A 19,610-nucleotide genomic window follows, 5' to 3' on the forward strand; every position below is an offset into this window, starting at 1 on the left:
TGGAATCCTGTTGGAAAGTAAAAGTAGATTTGAGTCAGTTAATATAAGCCCCAGTTCACAGATTCAGTGGTATGTGGTGGTAGAAAGGTTGCAGTTTGATACGAAGAGCTGAAAAAGACCCAGGCCTGAGGGATCTGAGTCCCTGCAATATATCATGTCCTGCGCTCTCTCACTAGAGCCCGTCAGTGACACTGCCTCCCTGAACTCAGCCCCTCCCTGACAGCACTGAGTCGGAGGCGAGTAAGACCCAGATTGTATTCCTAGCTCATTGAAATAGCAGTTTAAAGACTTAATAAAATTGAAGGGAGTTTTTTTTCTTCCCACACTGCTTAGTGGAACCTAATGCTTTCACATCAAAAGCTGAACAGAGATCATTTGTCACAAGATTGAAAACTGGGTCAAATTACTTACACTCTCTCGGTGTCTTTGACTATAAGGTGTGATTAATAACAATCCCCCATTTGTATTGTTGTGGTGCATACAAAATGTATATCTTGAATGTTTATTATGGTATATGATTCAGAATGTTACATACATGTTAGCTAGTACTTTAGCATTTTTAAAGGGCATAAGGAACAAATTATGTTCAGGTAAAAGGATTTACGGGTAGTGTGTGTATGGTGCATTTTATTTATGGCTTTTTATGGAGTGAATATTAATTGCCTTTAAATAATGTTTGAGCTAATTGCATTTGAAGTCTCAATTTTCACCACTATAATCAGTCTTTAAGGTACTGGTCTGCTTTCTTTTTTTCTCACATGTAGTCTTACACTTCAGGGTTAGTATCTCCTTACAGAAGTGATCCCTCAGTGAGAGGACATGAACAAGTGGTTGCTCAGCCTTTGTGTAGCCACCGTGGGATGAATGATGTTCCAGACAGGAAACGGAGAGGCTTCTTACACTCTGGAGGGGGCTGCTATGTGCAGACCCCTTCTCCTGATGCCTGCAATTCCCAGTTAAACTTTTAAGGATTTCAGAGTGGGAACCTGGCTAATCTCTGCTTAGTGAAATGTCACATGTTGGATTTCTTAAAATCTCGAATGACCAAGCGTTTGTGAACCTCATGAGCTCTATCAACTAAGAGTTTTTATTGGAGCCAAATTGAGTTTGCTTAATAGTTCTTTTGTAGCTAGGTCATGTTCTCTGTCTATGCCACTATCACAGGAATGAAGCCTATGAAATCAAGCTGTTATACCCACCCTGAATACTGTATACGATTTAAAAAAAATTCAGTTAGAGCTGGAAGTTACTTACAAAGAATATTTCAAAATAGCTTTAATACTCTGGCAATAATTTAGGCATTCAAGGGAGTTTATTTTCAAGGTTAATATACACGCTCAAAACCTTGATTTTTTTTTTCCTTTTTAAAACAATGTAGTTGATTTTAACATTCCGAAGCGATGCAGCCTTGACTGTTGTAATGTTTCATCAACAGCATAACCATTTGTTCAGAAGTCATCTGGAAGTGGTTTAAGAGTGATTGTGAAGCTGAGTGCCCTAAGTAGAGATGAGTGGCTTGCCTGGGTTTTTCCATGTGAGCTAATGAGGTGTTCTTTATAACATATGTCTGGGTTTGGCCTAATTTCATGTAGGGATCTGGAAGGCTTAGAGCATGGGATAGATTCACTGCCCAACAATACAGAAGAAATGCTCATAGATATCTACACATCTGCTTATTCTTTCAACAGGCAGCCAGTCCTGTTACTTGCCAGTCCTTGTGGTGCTTGTTAGGAATATAGACACCAGCATAGTTCTGTGGGGGAGCCGATGTTATCCCTAGAGTTACATTGTTTGATATCATACCAACTCGAAGCAGGTAGCCATTTAAATTAAGATATGAATGAAAGTAAAAATAAAATTCAGCTCCTTAGCTGATCTAGCCACATTTCACATAAGTTATTTCTTATTTTTTGTAATGCTGGTGCCTGAACCCAAGGCTTCATACATGCCATACAAATGTTCTGCAGAGCCACTGAATGAAGTTAGCTTTGCTTCGTGACTACCATCTAAGCAGACACAGATAATTTCTATCTTCGCGGGAGATTCTTTTGGACAAAGTTGATCTAGTTTCCAGAGTGAGATGAAGCTAACAGTCTGTGCATTGTGCTAAAGGAGTTGTATAGGATGAGAGGCTGTAGAATGTGGAAAGCTTTTTTGCTTCCTATAATCATCTCCCTTGTGTTTAGTAGGTATAGGGACTAGCTAGAGGAAGATGGCTAAGAACTTCCTAGACTGTTGAGTGGTATGGGGGCAGACATTTCAGAAGAATTGGGATATGTGAAGTGACTTTTTATGACAGGATTACGTGATGATTCTGAAAACAATTCTCAGATTTTGCCCATACCCTGAAATGGTTTGAGCCAAGCTGTGCATGTTAAATGCTTCCCAAAGGAGTTTGGTTTGACAGGTTTATCAGGAGAGACTAGAATGTTTAGGTGCCGGTTACTAGACTAGAGACACCAGCAGCCAGTCTGCTTGGGACCTAAAGAGTTCTGTTTTATAAAGATACAGTAGTTAATAGCACACATATAAAGCTTTCACTGTGTGTATGTCCTTTCTCAACAACACGAAGGTGAGGTTTCTAAAGGCTGGGCTGAAAGGGCTCTGGGTCATTTTCACGTTCGTGAGTCTGGTGTTTCATTGTTCTAGGCCCCAAAGTCTAGCCTCCAAAGCCCATTCTTCCTTAATCACTGAAGAATGTTGACTTACTCTTAGAGAACTATTACATCCAACCCTTTTCTATGTGGATTAGATATATTAAGTAACGTTGTTTTCAGTTATTTTCACATTTAATCTGCTTTTGAAAGCTTTATGACTCATAAAGATTGTTATTCAGTACTATTCTGCCCTAGACACAGTACATGCAAGGTTTTCAGGACTATCTTGATTTTTGTGTCTCATCTTTATAGTTTTTAAAATGAGAATCCTTACAGAACTCCTTTAAAAGGAATATTGAACGACGTGTAAAAGAATGCACATGTGAAGTAGGGAAGTTTCAATAGTTACTGAAAACATGTCTGTCTTTTTTTTTTGAAAAATTTGGAGATGAGGGTAGTATTTTTTTTAAATAAATCATTTTTGATTGTTTCTAACCACCCTCTTTTTATTTCTTTCTCTATTTTTATACACTTTTTATACATTTTTTTTATACACGTTCCAGGAGACAGTTCCAGATCTCATTATAGATGGTTGTGAGCCACCATGTGGTTGCTGGGAATTGAACTTAGGACCCCTGGCAGGCAGTCAGTGCTCTTAACCTCTGAGCCATCTCTCCAGCCTCAACAAGGGTAGTTTTGCTTGGAGGAAGGAACTGTAGTAGGTTGGTATGTCCTTTAGCAATATTCAAATAAAGCTGGGATTCTGGAGAAGCGTTCATGCAGCAGTATCAGGATCCATATCACCTGATACCATCTATAAAGCCACAAATGCTTCTGGTTGCCTTGGACTTGTTGGGGAATTGGTAGCCATTTGGGGAATGGTTGAAATTTAGAATTGTGAAAATGATTCAGTAGAAACAAGAGGAAGAATACCAACTCCTTTTCCACAGGCTGTCCCTGAAACATCCCTGGAGATATTACAGGGATGTAGCAACAGCAGTTGAAGCACTGCCAACAATGGCACTCAGCCAGTTACTATTGAATACACTCTGTGACCAAGATAATTCTATCGTTTCCAAATTTTTCGACTCTGAAGGCTTCATGATACTAAAGTGAAGGCAGGACTTTGAGTCCCGGTTCACTGTTGCTTGTTTTGTTTAATTCATTCAATACTAAATGGAGCCACTACTTTATAAAGGGGTGAGCAGTTCCAACAAGGATGGGTAATCAAATACAGAGTATTTGACCACAGCAAGATTTTCACCTTGTTCACCAGATTCACCAGATGAAACCTCCATGTTCTCATCTGTAACCCATGAAAATATGTTCTGTCTACTCATAGCGAGCACTAGTTAAGTTTTTAGCATATAATAAGCTCTCAGTCAATGTAGCCTGTTATTATTATTTCTATTTTATCCTGCAGTAATCGCCTCTTGCCAAGATTGAACAATTTTAGTTATATTTATAGATGGATTCAGGTAGAAATTATGAAAAATATAGTTTAAGAAATATCAAGTGAATTATTGTCAAATTACCTCACTGTGTGGTTCACAGGTGGAGTTAGTGGCTGGCAAGTGAATTATTGTCAAATTATCGCACTGTGTGGCTCACAGGTGGTGTTAGTGACTGGCTAGTGTTTTCTTCTGTTATTGTACTCAAAAGAACTTACCTTTGCTTCTAAGCTGCATGTGACTCACTTCACATTCACTCCCTTGATAGAACCTTCCAGATAAGCCTTATTGACTGCAGGAACATCCCAGATAAAACAAAAGCTGTCCTTGGTTGCCTGGCAATAGATTCCCTTATTTAGCAGCACTCCCTTGTTCCCCTTTGCTGGAGTCCATGCCTACTCCAGTGGGACCATTCTTGAAATCACCACCCTGGCAGTTGTAGAGTGAGCCCACGAAGCCTCATTACCTGACTGATCCTTAGTATTTTCTATAAGGGGTGATTTGGAGAACTCTGAGACTAGAAAGTGAATCTAGGAAGGGAGATTGCACTGATTGGGGCCTAATAGTTACACTATGTCCTTTGAGAAGGCGGTGGTGTGCACACACCTTTAATCCCAGCACTTGGGAAGCAGAGGCAGGCGGATCTCTGAGCTAGTTCCAGGACAGCTAGGGCTATTTCACAGAGAACCCTGTCTCAGAAAAACAAAACAAAACAACAACAATAACAAAATGTTCTCTTGGTTTTTTTTTTAACCCATAAAACTCTTTGAGGAGGTTGACTCACAGAAGCACCTTGCTAGGTGACAGAATTCATTAGTAGTGGGACCTGCTATGGGTAATAAGACCGACTATGTCTCCTGTACAAGTGGGAAGGCCAAAGAAAGACTTAGTCCACCACTCACTAATTCAGTAACCCATTGTCAGCTAAGCACAGTGTTCAGCAGTGAGTTAAATGAGATTCTTGGCTTCAAGGGAAAGGAATAGTGTACTCCAGCTAGGAGAGTTCAAAGGAAAAGGGAAATTACATTTAGCGAGAAAGATTAAAGACCTCATCAAAGAGCTGGCATTTCTGGGGACCCTTGAGGGATGGTGGGAGTTATTTATGAGGAGATACGCAAAGAAACTCAAGTCGAGAAATGGGGACTGATATAGGTATCACAATGTTAGGGGAAGTAGTACTGGATTGCTGAAAGCAGCCGTGGAAAGGAAATTTAGAGAGGCATTTGGAGCTAGACTGAGGACTGTCTGTTTGAGCCAGACACAGGGGTTCTTAAGTGACCATTGTGTTTTTGTTTTTGTTTTGAGCCAGGGACTAGTTCAATCAGGTAGGATCTCCTGTCAATGTAATTTCATAGCAGAGAGGTTAGAATTGAGAGAGATCGGGAAGATAGGAAGATAATGGAGCTACCTAACTGTAAAAGTATAGGTGAGACTTACCAGAATTTGTGTTTAGCATGGAGATATATGCCGTTAGCCAGGATGTAGGTACATGTAGATCTCTGTGAATTCACAGATAGCTTGTTCTACACTGTGAGTTCTGGGCCAGCTAGGGCTGTATAGAGAGACCCTGTCGAGAGAGAGAGAGAGAGAGAGAGAGAGAGAGAGAGAGAGAGAGAGAGAGAGAGAGAGAGAGAGGTGTGGTGTGTAAATCTGTATTAGGGCAGATGAGAGGCAAAATAGAGTCAGGGATATGTGAGCTGTACCAGCAACAGTACTACTTCATTTTAGTATTTCCAGGAGTTATTAGAATTAGAGACAACATGAAAAGAAATTGTTCCAGAAGAGAAAATATCAAATTTAATTTGAAGGAAGCACATTGAGTTCCATAGACTATAGATAGGGGCCTATGGAAATAGGTGAATGGCATCCAGAATAGAGAGATTCATGGGTGTAGAGTTGAGAGTCTTTTATGTTGGGATGATTAATGGAAACTTGAGATTGCGAAAGCTTGCCAAGGGATAGAGGGCAGAAGAAAGGGAAGGGAAGAGGGCCAAAGACAACTCCTTGGGAAACACTTGACACAAGGTGTGGGAAGAAGACAAGTGCCAGGTGAGAACTGGGGCAGAACTCTTCCCCAAGAGTTGTGGAAGGAGAAGTCTCTACAATCAAACAAGGACTCAAGAGAGATGCCTATAGCTGGACACTGAAAAAATGATTTCAGTCGTCTTAAGTAGCTTTACAGTTGTTTCAGTAGAGAGGGAACAGTGCCATTTGGGGAAAGGAGGTCTCTAAGAGACAGGTTTTGGGGAACTGTTAGCAGATAGCTTCTAGGCTTTGGCAAGTGAATAAAGCTTTATACGGTCTGTATGTTAGCAGAGGTCCCTGGGTTTAAGACACAAGCACAACCGAAGCATGGTAGAGAATTGTTTCTTGGAGAACAGAAATGTCTAAAGATGGAATTGCTTCAGCTAGCTTTGGAGCTTGAAGCTTAAATGTTATTAGAATTTTCACACGTCCTCTGTGGTTCAGTTTTGATTCTCTACTTCTGTGTGTTTGGTTCCTTTCCTGTTGTAAATAGCCTGACTTCATAGAGTGGGGACTGTAACTCGGTCAGTAGTCCCAGCTGTGTCTCCGCATCCTAAAATCCCACATGAATATCGGAAGGATCTCCTGCTGCTCTGAGCAGAGGCCTGGGAGGTCTTGACTTGGCAGTCTTCCTCCCTTGCCCATTCTTAAAGCTTGATGGTATGGTCTAACCTGATTCATCAGTCCATCCTTAATAGAATTACTTAGACTGTAGATGTGGTCCCCCCAAAGTGAGCAGGAGAAAGCAGGAAGGAAGATACGTGGGGCAGAGAGAAGCTAAGTATATCTCAGCCTTTTAAAACCCAACTGCAGGCAATGTGTCCTTAATGCATCTATCTGAAATGAACAAAGTATTGTTGGAGACTATTCCATTTAAATAGGAAATGGTATCAATTTAGCTAGTTCCACTAAACTACATCTATAACTTTGTTGTAAGTGCTTTGTAGCCCATGAATAGAGGTGATGACAATGTGATGTTGTCTGACTTTGGGGACAGTAAATCAGAAATTAATAGAGAGGTAGAAGACATCAATGTGGGTCTCTGTCTCTGTCTCCTTTCATCGCCTGATGAAGGTTAATATTCAGGAGGATGCCTATATGTCTTTCTTTGGGTTCTCCTTCTTATTTAGCTTCTCTAGGATCACTAATTATAGGCTCAATGTCCTTTATTTATGGCTAGGAACCAAATATGAGTGAGTACATCCCATGTTCCTTTTTTTGGGTCTGGCTTACCTCACTCAGGATAGTGTTTTCTATTTCCATCCATTTGCATGCAAAATTCAAGAAGTCCTTGTTTTTTACTGCTGAGTAGTACTCTAATATGTATATATTCTATACTTTCTTCATCCATTCTTCCATTGAAGGGCATCTAGATTGTTTCCAGGTTCTGGCTATTACAAACAATGCTGCTATGAACATAGTTGAGCATATACTTTTGTTGTATGATAGGGCCTCTCTTGGGCATATTCCCAAGAGTGGTATTGCTGGGTCCAGGGGTAGGTTGATCCCGAATTTCTCAGGACTGCAAGGGGTGCACCCACACACTGAGACAATGGGGATGTTCTATTGGGAACTCACCAAGGCCAGATGGCCTGGGTCTGAAAAAGCCTGGGATAAAACCGGACTCGCTGAACATAGTGGACAATGAGGACTACTGAGAACTCAAAAACAATGGCAATGGGTTTTTGATCCTACTGCACATACTGGCTTTGTGGGAGCCTAGGCAGTTTGGATGCTTACCTTACTAGACCTGGATGGAGGTGGGTGGTCCTTGGACTTCCCACAGGGCAGGGAACCCTGATTGCTCTTTGGGCTGACGAGGGAGGGGAACTTGATTGGGGGAGGGGGAGGGAAATGGGAGGTGGTGGCGGGGAGGAGGCAGAAATCTTTAATAAATAAATAAATAAATAAATATTTTAAAAAAAGAATACATCAAACGTCAATTCCAAGCCATTCACAGGCAAAGTGACATTGGATATGGAAGTTGTAGAGAAGCACATAAAAGCAGTTTGTTGGTTCCTTTATGTATTTTAATCAGTGATGGTTATTTGTTCTTTGTCTGAATATAATAGGGGTTATAAGAAAACAAAAAAATTTGATTTTCTAGTAACGTGATTAAGTTTCCCAACAAGGTAATAAGCTGAACCATTTTTTTTTGTTTATTGTCTACTCTTACATGAGCCATTCTTATTCAGTATATTGTTTATTTTCTTTTTTGTTTTTCTTTTTGGCTTTTCGAGACAGGGTTTCTCTGTGGCTTTGGAGCCTGTCCTGGAACTAGCTCTGTAGACCAGGCTGGTCTCGAACTCACAGAGATCCGCCTGCCTCTGCCTCCCGAGTGCTGGGATTAAAGGCGTGCACCACCATCGCCCGGCTAGTATATTGTTTATTAATACTGTATTCCATTATAGGAACTTTGGCTCAGCACCTGTATTTTACCTTCTCTGTTCACCAACAGTTACTGTGGGCGCTATCTGTACTTTGAAGATGGTCATATTGGAGGCATTGCAAATGTGAATTGAAGACATATATGGATATAAAACTATAAAGCATGAAACAATTTGATCAAAGCTAGATTTTTGAAACTGATTATAAAATTAATGGGAACTCAGTGTTTAAAACATGGACCTATAGAAAGATACAGAAAAGAAAGAAAGACTAACCAATCATTACATTATCTCACCCCTGGGAGATAACTTTTGTTGTATTTTGTTATGTATCCTAGATGTTTTCAATATATTACTATACTTTTTTTTTTTTTGCTTTTTGAGACAGGGTTTCTCTGTAGTTTTTGAAGCCTGTCCTGGAATTAGCTCTTGTAGACCAGGCTGGCCTCAAACTCACAGAGATCCGCCTGCCTCTGCCTCCCCAGTGCTAGGATTAAAGGTGCGCACCACCACCACCTGGATTATACTTTCTTTTAAAAATAGAGTTTTACTATTTATGCTCATTTTTCTGATAGATCTAGCTTTTACTACTAATGAATATACAGTATATTTTCATCTCAATGCTTTGCATTTTATGTAACAAATTTCCTACTGTTCCTGTGCTTATCTATTGTAAATAATTTTAGAAACTCTTTACCTAGTTTTTGTGTATTTAAGGTACTGTCCTTTAAAATATGTTATTTAATATATTTGCGTGTGTGCACACGTGCACACACAGACACACACACACCAGAAGACGGCACCAGGTCAGTTGGAACTGGAGTTGTGAGCCACCTGATGTGAGTGCTGGGAACCAAATTCAGGTCCCCTATGAGAGCAGCAAGTGCTCTTCAACCACAGAGCCATCTCCCTAGCCTTTAATCTACTTACTGTCTTTAACTGTGCTGTTTTTGTTACAGCCTGGCATGCTTTTTTCCTAAATTTCTTGAATTGGAAATATCTTTGACTGTCGTGGAAAGTTCCAAGTAACAGAGACTTAAAGACGTAATGCTTCCTGTTATTTGCGTGCATCTGAAATCTGCAGCCTAGCAACTAGGAGCTGCTATTGAGAATCACAACATTAGCAGAGTTGCAGACCTTAGCACTCTAGTCTGCAGTCCTGTGTTTATAGTGTTAACGTCCAGATCATGGCTGGGAGCTGGAGCCATCAACATTCACCTCTCAGAGTAGGAGGGAGGAAGGAGGGGGCAGTGGTCATGTCCCACTAGGTCATTTCTTTTAAGAAGCCACCTTGAACATATCATACAGGACCTCTGACATTTCATTGGCCAGTCCTTAGTAACTTGGGTTTTAACAGGGAATGCTGGCAAAGAGCTTTGACACTTGGACTCAAGACAGGACTCTGTTACTAGGTAAGGAGAGAAGAATGTTTATTGGCAATGCAATTAGTTAAAGCAAACTTTTGACTGCAAGCAGCAGAACTCAACGTCCTATTTAAACAGCAGGAGATGCACTCTTAGAGTCGAGGAAGGCTCTAGATCTGAGCCATTTGATGCGGTTGTTTCTGAGCTCTCTGTGCTTTGTAAAGCGTTCCCTGCCTTTCTTTCCCAGCCTGCCCTGGTATTCCACTGCTCACCACTTAGCTTGGTGTGTCTTGCCATTTTGTGACCCTGGTAAGTCAGGAAGTCAGTATGTACTGTGCCCTCTTACTTCTGTATGACTCATAGTGACATGACAATAACTGTATTTTAAAATTCAGCTTTACTCACTATTATTACTATGTACATGAATGTGTGATGTACATGTGCAAGTATTGGGTGTGCACATCATGGCTTACATTTGGAGGTCAGAGGCCTGTACTTGGGATCCAGGGGTTGAACGCAGGGTGTCAGTCTTAGCAGCAAGTGCTTTTACACTCTGAGTCATTTTCTTGGCTCAGGAATTGTATTTTTTAAACTTCAAATTGGGGGAGATGTTAAGAAAAAAAAATTTCTTCTCATTTTGGATTTATTGATGCAAGAAATTTAATTCTGCTGAAGTTCATGATTGATAGACTTGTTGCTACTTAAATGAAACGAGAAACTGAGAAAAACAGTGCTTCCTTTGCTCTCCTGGGGTAGAAGAGCAGTAGGAACCTGCTGCTTGGTGCTAGGGATGTGCGTAGTTTTCAAGCTTGGGTTATTTCCTCACGTGGGTGAGTGTCCTATGTGCTTATCATCAAAAGACAAATGATGAGATGGCTGGAAGAGCTGTGCTCAGAACCACGACCATTGCCACAGTTTTTACTGATTTACCTCTACACTAGTCTGCTGTGCTTCCTCTGGGGAAGTGGGAGACACAAGAGACCAATGTGGCACAGGTGAAGCTTAAATTTTAGTTAAGTAAACTTCTTTAGTATGTGGAAGAATATTAGACAGCCTTCATACCAAGTTTTAGCAGGGATGTAATTATTTTTGTTATAAATTACTTTAGTTTTTACCTACCTACCTCCCTCCTCTCTCTCTCTCTCTCTCTCTCTCTCTCTCTCTCTCTCTCTCTCTCTCTCTCTTCTCTCTCTCTCTGACAGAGAGAGAATGAGAGAAAATTTCTTCCTTCTTGCAAAGACAAACTGTTTTAAAAACATAAGCAATTCTTCACGAAAAGGATCTAAATATATGTGTGTTCTTAAAACATTGCATTTTTACAATGCTTTGCTTGTTTTCTTGCTTTTTGTGATAGGGCTTCATTACAGAACCCAGGATGCCCTACAGAGTACTTGTTTCCTCCAAGACCATCTCAAACTTGTTATTCTTTTGCCTCAGCCTCTCAATGGCTAGTGGCATGCGCCACCACTTTCAGCTTATATGTACATACGCACAAATGCACATATACTTTCTATTCACATATTTTATATACGTATGCACCACCTCCCGCTTATATATATGTATACATATTCATCTATGCATATTATGTATACATGTTTTTAATAGTTGCATGAAGATCTCAAATCCTTCCTACGCTGTGAAAAATGGGGATGACAGCTAGGGGTAGAGCTGTCACTCAGCATGCCCGAGGCCCTGGGTGTAAGCCCCGGCACTGGGATTGGGGCGAGTAAAGAAGAAAAGGCAGTAGGGGAGCAAACGAGGCGTGGTTAGTGGGCTTCGGAATACTCTGATGTACTGTATCCAATGAGGTTTAACACTGGGAGAAAGAAGGTCCCAAGGGATCTAGAAAGAATGTTGCTTAATTACTGGCCTTTTTGTCCACTATAAAAGTATTTCTTTCTTGTGGCTGTCTTGAAGTTAGTGGTAGAAAACACCAAAGAGCAGTTAGTGTTCAGCTTCTGGGATTTACATTGTTTTCTAGGACTTGCGTTATTTAGCGGTATTTTGTAGGACATTGGGTTGGGCATGTCAGGGACAGAAGCTCATGTTCTCCTTTTTTTTAAAAAAGGAGCCACTGGTGATAAATTCCTGAGGTATATTAAGGGCCACTATAATCAGATAATAAAAATGCAAAGGGGTAAATGAGTCTTCAGCTTGTTTTTTAAAAAAATATACCTAATATATTTTGGTATATTTGAGAGCCAGCAAATTCCTCAAGGTTTAATTTTCACAGAAGCCCCGTAGTTCTAAAAACAGAGTTAGACCTTCACATGCAAATTCATATATTACACAGGATTAATAATAAAATGTTTCCTGCTGTTGAAGATGAGGTCACTAGCATTTTACATCCTCTTTTCAAATAGTGTTTAGAAGAACGACACTCGCCTCCCGTCAAGCGTTTTCTGGTGGCCATGCTTGCCTAGTTCGGTCTTCTCTACAGGAAGCATCACAGGCTGATGGCTTGGTCTATTGTCCTTTGTAAGCAGTATGACTGACACTGGCCATCTGCCCGCTTGAGGGAATCAATGGCATTACAGGGGAGGCAGCCTGGACACGTTTGGGTATGAGCTGTAATGCTTCCTTTTGTTTAGCTTCGAAGGTAGTGTGGAGCATGGTGGTGGAGGAGGAGAGAAGACATTGCTGAGGGCAGAAGAGTGTTGATGACACCGAGGGGCAGTACTGTGGTTCTCCTGGTAAGCGGTAACAGGAGCACAACCACGGGCCATTTTGTAATCACTGCAGAAGGAAGACTAGGGGCAGGAGTGGCTGGCAGGCTCTGCGGCCTGCTTCTCAGCCTCACCATGATATGAGAAGAGCTGTCTTTGGAATTCTTGTTTGTGCAGAGAATACGTTTCCTGTCTCCCCTCCACAGTTGCTGTGGTATCACTGTCCCTTCTTCACCCCATGTTGCCTCAGAGCAGCTGCTAGAAGCCTTCGGCTACACTCCCCTCAACCCAGTAAATGTCTAGTCATTGTACAGATTATAGTCTTTATTCTTCTAACTCCTGACTCAAATTCTAGCCACCATGAAATTTATATAATGGCCCTAAAGCAGTGCTTTTGTGCAGATAACTCCAGTTGCTTTACTCTGTGTTTCACAGTTGCTTCTCTCCTTTTCTTAAAAAAAAATGTGTATGTGTATTGTCTGAGTGTGTATACGTTCACATGTGGAAGAACCTGCGGTCGTCAAAGAAGCGTTGGATTAACTGGAGCTAAAAGGTGTGAGCGGTCATGTGGGTGCTAGGAACTAAACCTGGGTCCTCGGCAAGAGCTGTGAGTGCCCTTAACTGCCAAGCCTTCTCCATAGCTCCAGCCTCTCCTGTCTCTTTCAGTTGCTTTCCAAGTGAAGAAATCTCAGACACTTGGGTGCTCTCCATGAAGGTATCAGTCCTTTGGCCTACATTCCCGTCTGACATGTGGCTTGTTTAGTCCTATCCTTCATTGACCCATTACCCATATTTAACCTGCAGTATTTCTGTCCTCTCCCTTCTGGCAAATGGAAGTTTTATGTAATATATACATTAAGAGTAGATAGCATTGTGGAAAACTCTTGTGCCCCCTCTAAGAAGTTTTTTTTCTTTTTCTTTTTCTTTTTTTTTTTGGTTTTTCGAGACAGGGTTTCTCTGTGGTTTTGGAGCCTGTCCTGGAACTAGCTCTTGTAGACCAGGCTGGTCTCGAACTCACAGAGATCCGCCTGCCTCTGCCTCCCAAGTGCTGGGGTTAAAGGCGTGCGCCACCACCGCCCGGCTCTAAGAAGTTTCTAATACAAACCCCTGGTGCTTATGAGTAATAAACACAAAGTAGATTCATAAGGACATTCACAACTGCATCACTTGGCCCCTGTTCCATGAAATGGCTCCAGGTATATTGGGAGGGCATAAGCCTAGTGGCCTGATGTCTCTCTTCCATTAACCCGCTCTCGTCTCTTCTCTCTCTCTCTCTCTCTCTCTCTCTCTCTCTCTCTCTCTCTCTCTCTCTCTCTCTCTCTCTCTCTGCTTTCTTTGCTGCTGGGACTCTTGTAGTAAGCAGGGTAAATAAGACCTGCCCTGAGGTACACTGTTTGAGCTCACTATTTGAAGTGCTGTCGGACTTGTTTCAATTCTTCGTGTTTGTGTACACAGTACAGTGAAGTTGAGATACTACTGTTGACCTGCGGACCGCTCTTTCCAACTTGAAGCTCCTCTTAGCATTTGCCACATGTGTTAAGACAGGTGATAGTTGCAGTGGCACCTGCTTCTTTCAAGGCTAGCCAAGTACGTCTTTTCTGTGAAGCGTATGAAAGAGAGTAAGGGAGTAGAAATGAAATAATGGAATAGGAAATATAATCAGGTAGCTCCCCAGTTTATTATTACTATTATTACTATTTAGTAAATAGTAAATTACTATTTACTAGTTATTAATACTAGTACTAGTGTTAGATACTAGTACTAGTATTAGATTCTCAGAGTCTTATATTGGGCCTTAGTTGAGGTATTACAACATATCTATCATGTGCATGGTCTCATGCAAGAATATAAAATGAATGTGATTTGGTCCCCACTCATAAGGAGCCTCATAATGCCACAGAGGAAGGTGGGGGAGGTGAACAGTGATTAGAGGTGAGCTAAGAGGCACCGGTGAGAAAGTTTTATTTAAGACTCTTGTGGAACCAAAGGAAGGTGATGTCATAGGGTTTCATGTTGCTAATACTCAACTCAGGCAGTCAGCACGATTTCCGTTGGCTATAAGGTTGGGACATGGGGGAACTACAGGTGAAGAAAATGGTGTGAGTGGTGAGCTCCATAGGGAATCCTGGTGTGTTTGGATGTGTAACAGTCAGTGTGAAACTATAGGAAGTAAGAATACTGGATTAAGGTGCAAAAGGCGAAAGCTATGTTGAAGGTCCAGAAAACTCAGCAGGGGAAAATAAGGCTTTGAGAAATTTATCAGAATTGTATATTTAAAGATTTAGAGTTCATAGTATTATATAGTTTAAAAATATTTATTTTATGCATTTGGATATCTATGCACCACATGTTTGCATAGTGCTAAACAAAGCCGGAGATGGAGTCCGATCCCCTGTAATGATCTATGGATGGATGTTTGTGAGCCACCGTGTGGGCGCTGGGAACTGAACCTAGGCCCTCTGAAAGAGCGACAGGTGCCTTAACTGCGGCCATCTCACCAGCTCCCTCCCAGTATTGTAATTAAGTCGGGTGAGGCAGAAACCTTGTGGAAGCTCATGGCAATAATCCAGGTAAAAAGCCATGAGAGCCTAAAGTCGTACAACAGAAAGATTGTGAGTGCATGGCTTGAGACCATGTAGAGTGATCCTCACTATCTTGGTAACCAGAAGCTACTGGCACCCAGGTGGGAGCCATGATGCCTGGGACTATAAACGTGGGTTTCCATAAAATCATACCACATCTGCCCTTGGCTCTCACCTTGAGATTTCCTTAGAAATTCATAGCAATCAGGGAGTACGTGGATAATAAAGATATTTCCTGTGGGATAAAATTTATGATTGTCATTGTTTAGCGAATTGGGAAGGCTTTCTGAGACGTGCAGCCAGTCCCCCACACCAAGTTGCTTCTAAGACAACTGTTGTCTGTGACACAGAAGTACAAACCTAGGCATGGAATGGAAAATAGCTGGTTTTTGCTAAAGAAAACATCACTGGTTTTAATTCTTCCTGAGTATCGGCCGCCTCATTTTTGACTTGAAAATTACTAAAACAAACAAAAATGATAATAGACTGCTCTAAACTCTGCATAGTTCCAGGAAGAGTCCCAATGCAAGGGGTCCCTTTCTCATTTCCTTCCCTCTGGGCATCTTTGGCTACGAGAAACATGTTCTGTGAGTCTGCTGGGAAATCCCCCTATAATTGCAGCTCGCGCTCCTAATGCGCCGGCAGAGCTTGTCTGCTTTGGCTGCCACCTGAGAGCTGTTGATGCTCAAACAAAGCTGTTTAGCTTGCCCCAGTCCATAGCGCTCCACCTCTCCTCTTGGAGAATGAGTTCCTAATCTTTTGGTGACACCGCAGAAACACCTGAGGTCAGGAACAAGTTGATAAACACTGCAAGATGTGAGTCCAGCACTAGAATGCTGGCTCCACCACTTTGTAGCTGTGCGATTTTTGCCAAGTCCCCTAGCTTCTTGGGTGCCTTAGAAAAGCCGTGTTGTTGTTGCACTGTGATAAGTGAAAGACGGTCTGTCTCTACCATCTGCTTTGACCCCTGCATCTGCTAAGACCCTAGGAGTTTGCTTCCTAAGGATTTGGGGACTCGGTCCTAAGCCTGTCATTTATTCATGTTGCTTTTTACTGGATCTGCACTTTGAGACATGAACCACCTCCAAGATGTGCTGCTCCGAGAAGTGCTGGCTCATTAATACTGAGTACTGAGCAGCCTGTGAAAAGGTTCTGGAGGGTGGGACTGTCGAAGCGGCAATGTGCCCTTCCTTTACACAGCAGCTTGGCAAACTTCGGGGAGATGCCTTCCTGAAGGCTCCACGTGGTGTGTTCCCCCTCCCCACCCCCTGGGTAAATAAAGTTGTCTAGTAGCGTGCCCTCCTGTGCGGCCTTGTCACCCATCTTCTGCACACCCGTTGTGTTTATTTCAGTTCTCTGGATCGTTGGCTTGTGTTTCAGGATAAGCCTCATGCTCAGAGCTCTTTGTGTCATTTCTATTAACGACAAGTCGAGGAGAAGCGGAATGCTTTTTGGAAGCCAGGTTATTTTAGTATTCACATAGTTTATAAAGGGGCCGAGATTTCGGAGAAAGGAAGCAAATATTTTGACTAATGTGGTTAAACAGCCTTCTTTGTTGACAAGTTAAGATAATCAGGTGTTCTGTGTTTTGCCACTTCCTCGGTTACTTAATAAAGCACCCTTTCTCATGGTCATGGCATAGAATGGTAAATTCCTCAAGGAAGGCCCAAGGATATCAGGATGGCAAAAACTCATGTCAGAGACAAGGGGTGAAGGATCCTGGAAAGCTCGCTGTGTTTATAGAATGTCCTTTTTGGCAGATGCTAGCTTTTAACACAGGTTTTAAGGACAGCTGGGAGGAGCCGGGTTACAGGACTATTTGAGGCATTCGGGGAAAGATGGCTCTTACGGTACAATTTGAGCCTTGAAAATGTGGTCTTTTAAATAGTGTGTGTTACAGTTGCGAGCACCCTCGGTTGAGGCTAATGAGGGAGCTCGAGTGGAGCAAACCCTTTCATTGCTCACGTGGGGCTTGCACAGAGGTGGGCCACAGGAAGCTGTGTGTCGGCACAAGGAGTGGTTGCAGAGACCTTCCCTGCCTTTATTTGTTCTGCTGGCTATCGTGGAGATTAAACCCAAGGCCTTGCCCCTGTTAGGCGAGCTCTCAACTACATCTGTGGGGCTGTGCGGGGCCATCCGAGAGCACTACAGCTAGTGAGGTCCTAGCTGAGATGTCTGTAGCTAATGGTCAGCATATTCATAGGCGATAATGAAAGGGAGGGATGTGGACTCCATTCTGAGCAGCATTTGCACTTGGCCCGTGAGACTCATGTGCAAGCAAGAGCCAGAAGGTAGCCTGTGACAACATTTAGTTTTGTGCTAGATTTTTCTGCAGGCCAAGGGAAGAAGCACTACCATTGGGTATTTAAAGAACGGCAATGAGCTTACAAGGTGAAGGGTTTACATGAAGCTGACTAGTTTGGGAATAAGAGGAGAAGTATTTTGAAATGGTTGCATGGAAAAGGGCGTAAAACTTTTCTTTTGTATACTAATTCTCAGAGGTGAATGGCCATGATGCTCTTAAAAGGGAAACTAATATGCAGTGAATTCTTTTTTATTTTATTTTATTTATTTTATTTTGTTTTTATTGAGAAAAGGAAAAAAAAGTTTCCCCCTCCTCCCAGCCTCCCATTTCCCTCTCCCTCCTCCCACCCCAAAGCTAGCTGGACTATGACTGAAAAATGCAGTGAATTCTTGAAGATTTGTTTCTATTCTCTCTAGCTGTGCATACAGGCATGTGTCTGAATATGGGTGCGGCACATGAATTGCAGGTACCTGTGGAGATCAGAGGTGTAAGGTCCCCCTAAACTGAAGTCACAGGAGATTGTGAGATGCCCAGTGAGGGCTAGAAATTGAACTAAGATTCTCTGCAAGAGCAATGCAAGCTCTTAACGTTGAAGCCATCTCCCCAACCCCTTAAAGCGTTTTTTTTTTTTTTGAGCAAACAACAATTCACAAATTAGGTAGCTGCCCACCAGAAATGGTTCTGAAGCCCCGCTGAGGAAATGCAAAAGGGGAGATTTCATTGGCCCAGCATAGAAGTAAAGCAAAGAAAAAGATTTTTTTTTAAAATCCCGAACACCTACACAGTTATTGTTGACTACTTCTGATGCATTGAGCTTGAGTGCTGTTGTCTTTTAATTTAGGCATTTATAAAATATAGCTCAAGTTTTGCTAATTTTTGCAAAGTAAGCAAAGTTACAGTCACTTCTCGTTTGGTGAAGCAGCTGGTTGGCTTTGCCTGCTCAGACTCTTTAGACCGTGACACCATTTTAGATGACATTTCACAGGCTGATGCTATGGAGTACATGTTGTGAGATGCAAATTATGAGAAGCCCCAGAGAGCAGACTGGAAGGGCGTGGTGCGTGGCAGTGTCTAGACCCCGTGTTAAACTTGTAACTGAACTGAGAATCCTGCGCTGTTAGGTTTTTCTGTGAATGAAGTTATTTATCGTGTGTATCTGTGGGATTTCTGAGTCATTTCACTCTGCTCATCTGTGGACCAGAGCTCAGGTAGAGTCAGGTTTTCTCACGCTGTTTGCATTCTAGTGGTACAGAACTTTAGCAGAAAACAAGGCTCCAATGGTAGAACTTCACGCCTTCGTTAACTTTGAATATTAGTTAGAAAAGATGTTTTCCCTGTGTCCCTAAAACCAAGGTAAGTGTAGCAGCTTAGGAAGGGAGAAAGGTCGTTGAGTGTTTGGCACTGAGTAGCAACTAGAACTTGATTGGGAATGAAATACCTAAACAAGGCCCAGAGAAGTAGGATGCTTACAGATGAAGTTAATATTTTCCTTTTAGGTACTTTATTTTAATGTGCATAAGTGTTTTGTCTGTATGTATGTGTACCACATGTCCTCCTGGTGGACGTCAGACAAGGGCATCAGATCCCCTGGAACTAGAGTCATGGATAATTGAAAATTACCATGTGGGTGCTGGGAATTGAACCTGGGTCCTCTGGAAGAACATCCAGTGCTTTTAATAACTGACCCATCTGTCCAGCTCCTGTTTTCTTATTTTGAGACAGAGTCTCACTATATATCCCAGGCTTGTTTTGAACTTGAGATTGTACTGTCTCAGCCTCCTGAGTACAGGAATGTACTGTCTGACTGGAAATAGATCCTTTAAAAGGAGAAATTATAAATTTTATTCAATTAAAAATTAATTGAAACTAAATTGTAAATAGGAGAGTAGTTAAAGCTTCCTTTAAATACATGGAAAGACTATTTAGAAAGAAAATTGGGGCTGGAGAGGTGGCCCAGTGGTTAAGAGCACACTGGCTGTTCTTCCAGAGGACCTGTTCCTAAGCCCCACATGGCAGCTCACAACTGCCTGTAACTCTACTTCCAGGAAATCTGACACCCTCACACAGACATGCGTGCAGGCAAAATACCAATGCACATTAAATAAAAATAAATAAATCGGGGGGGGGAATCAATTTATAGAATCCAGCTGGTTAGAACAAGAGGTGTTGAGTACTCTGCCCCATGACAGGGACACACCACTGCCAGTTAGTTGTACATATTTACCAACAGTTT

The 19,610-nt window shown here is 41.9% G+C and overlaps 1 protein-coding gene across 1 annotated transcript in view; it reads left to right on the plus strand.

The window, feature by feature from the left end:
* Positions 1 to 19,610, plus strand: part of Lgr4 (leucine rich repeat containing G protein-coupled receptor 4) — a 100,570-nt gene that overhangs the window by 55,937 nt on the left and 25,023 nt on the right. The window lies entirely within an intron of this gene.

The sequence above is a fragment of the Microtus pennsylvanicus genome, chromosome 2, assembly GCF_037038515.1.
Source record: "Microtus pennsylvanicus isolate mMicPen1 chromosome 2, mMicPen1.hap1, whole genome shotgun sequence".
Classification (NCBI taxonomy): domain Eukaryota; kingdom Metazoa; phylum Chordata; class Mammalia; order Rodentia; family Cricetidae; genus Microtus; species Microtus pennsylvanicus.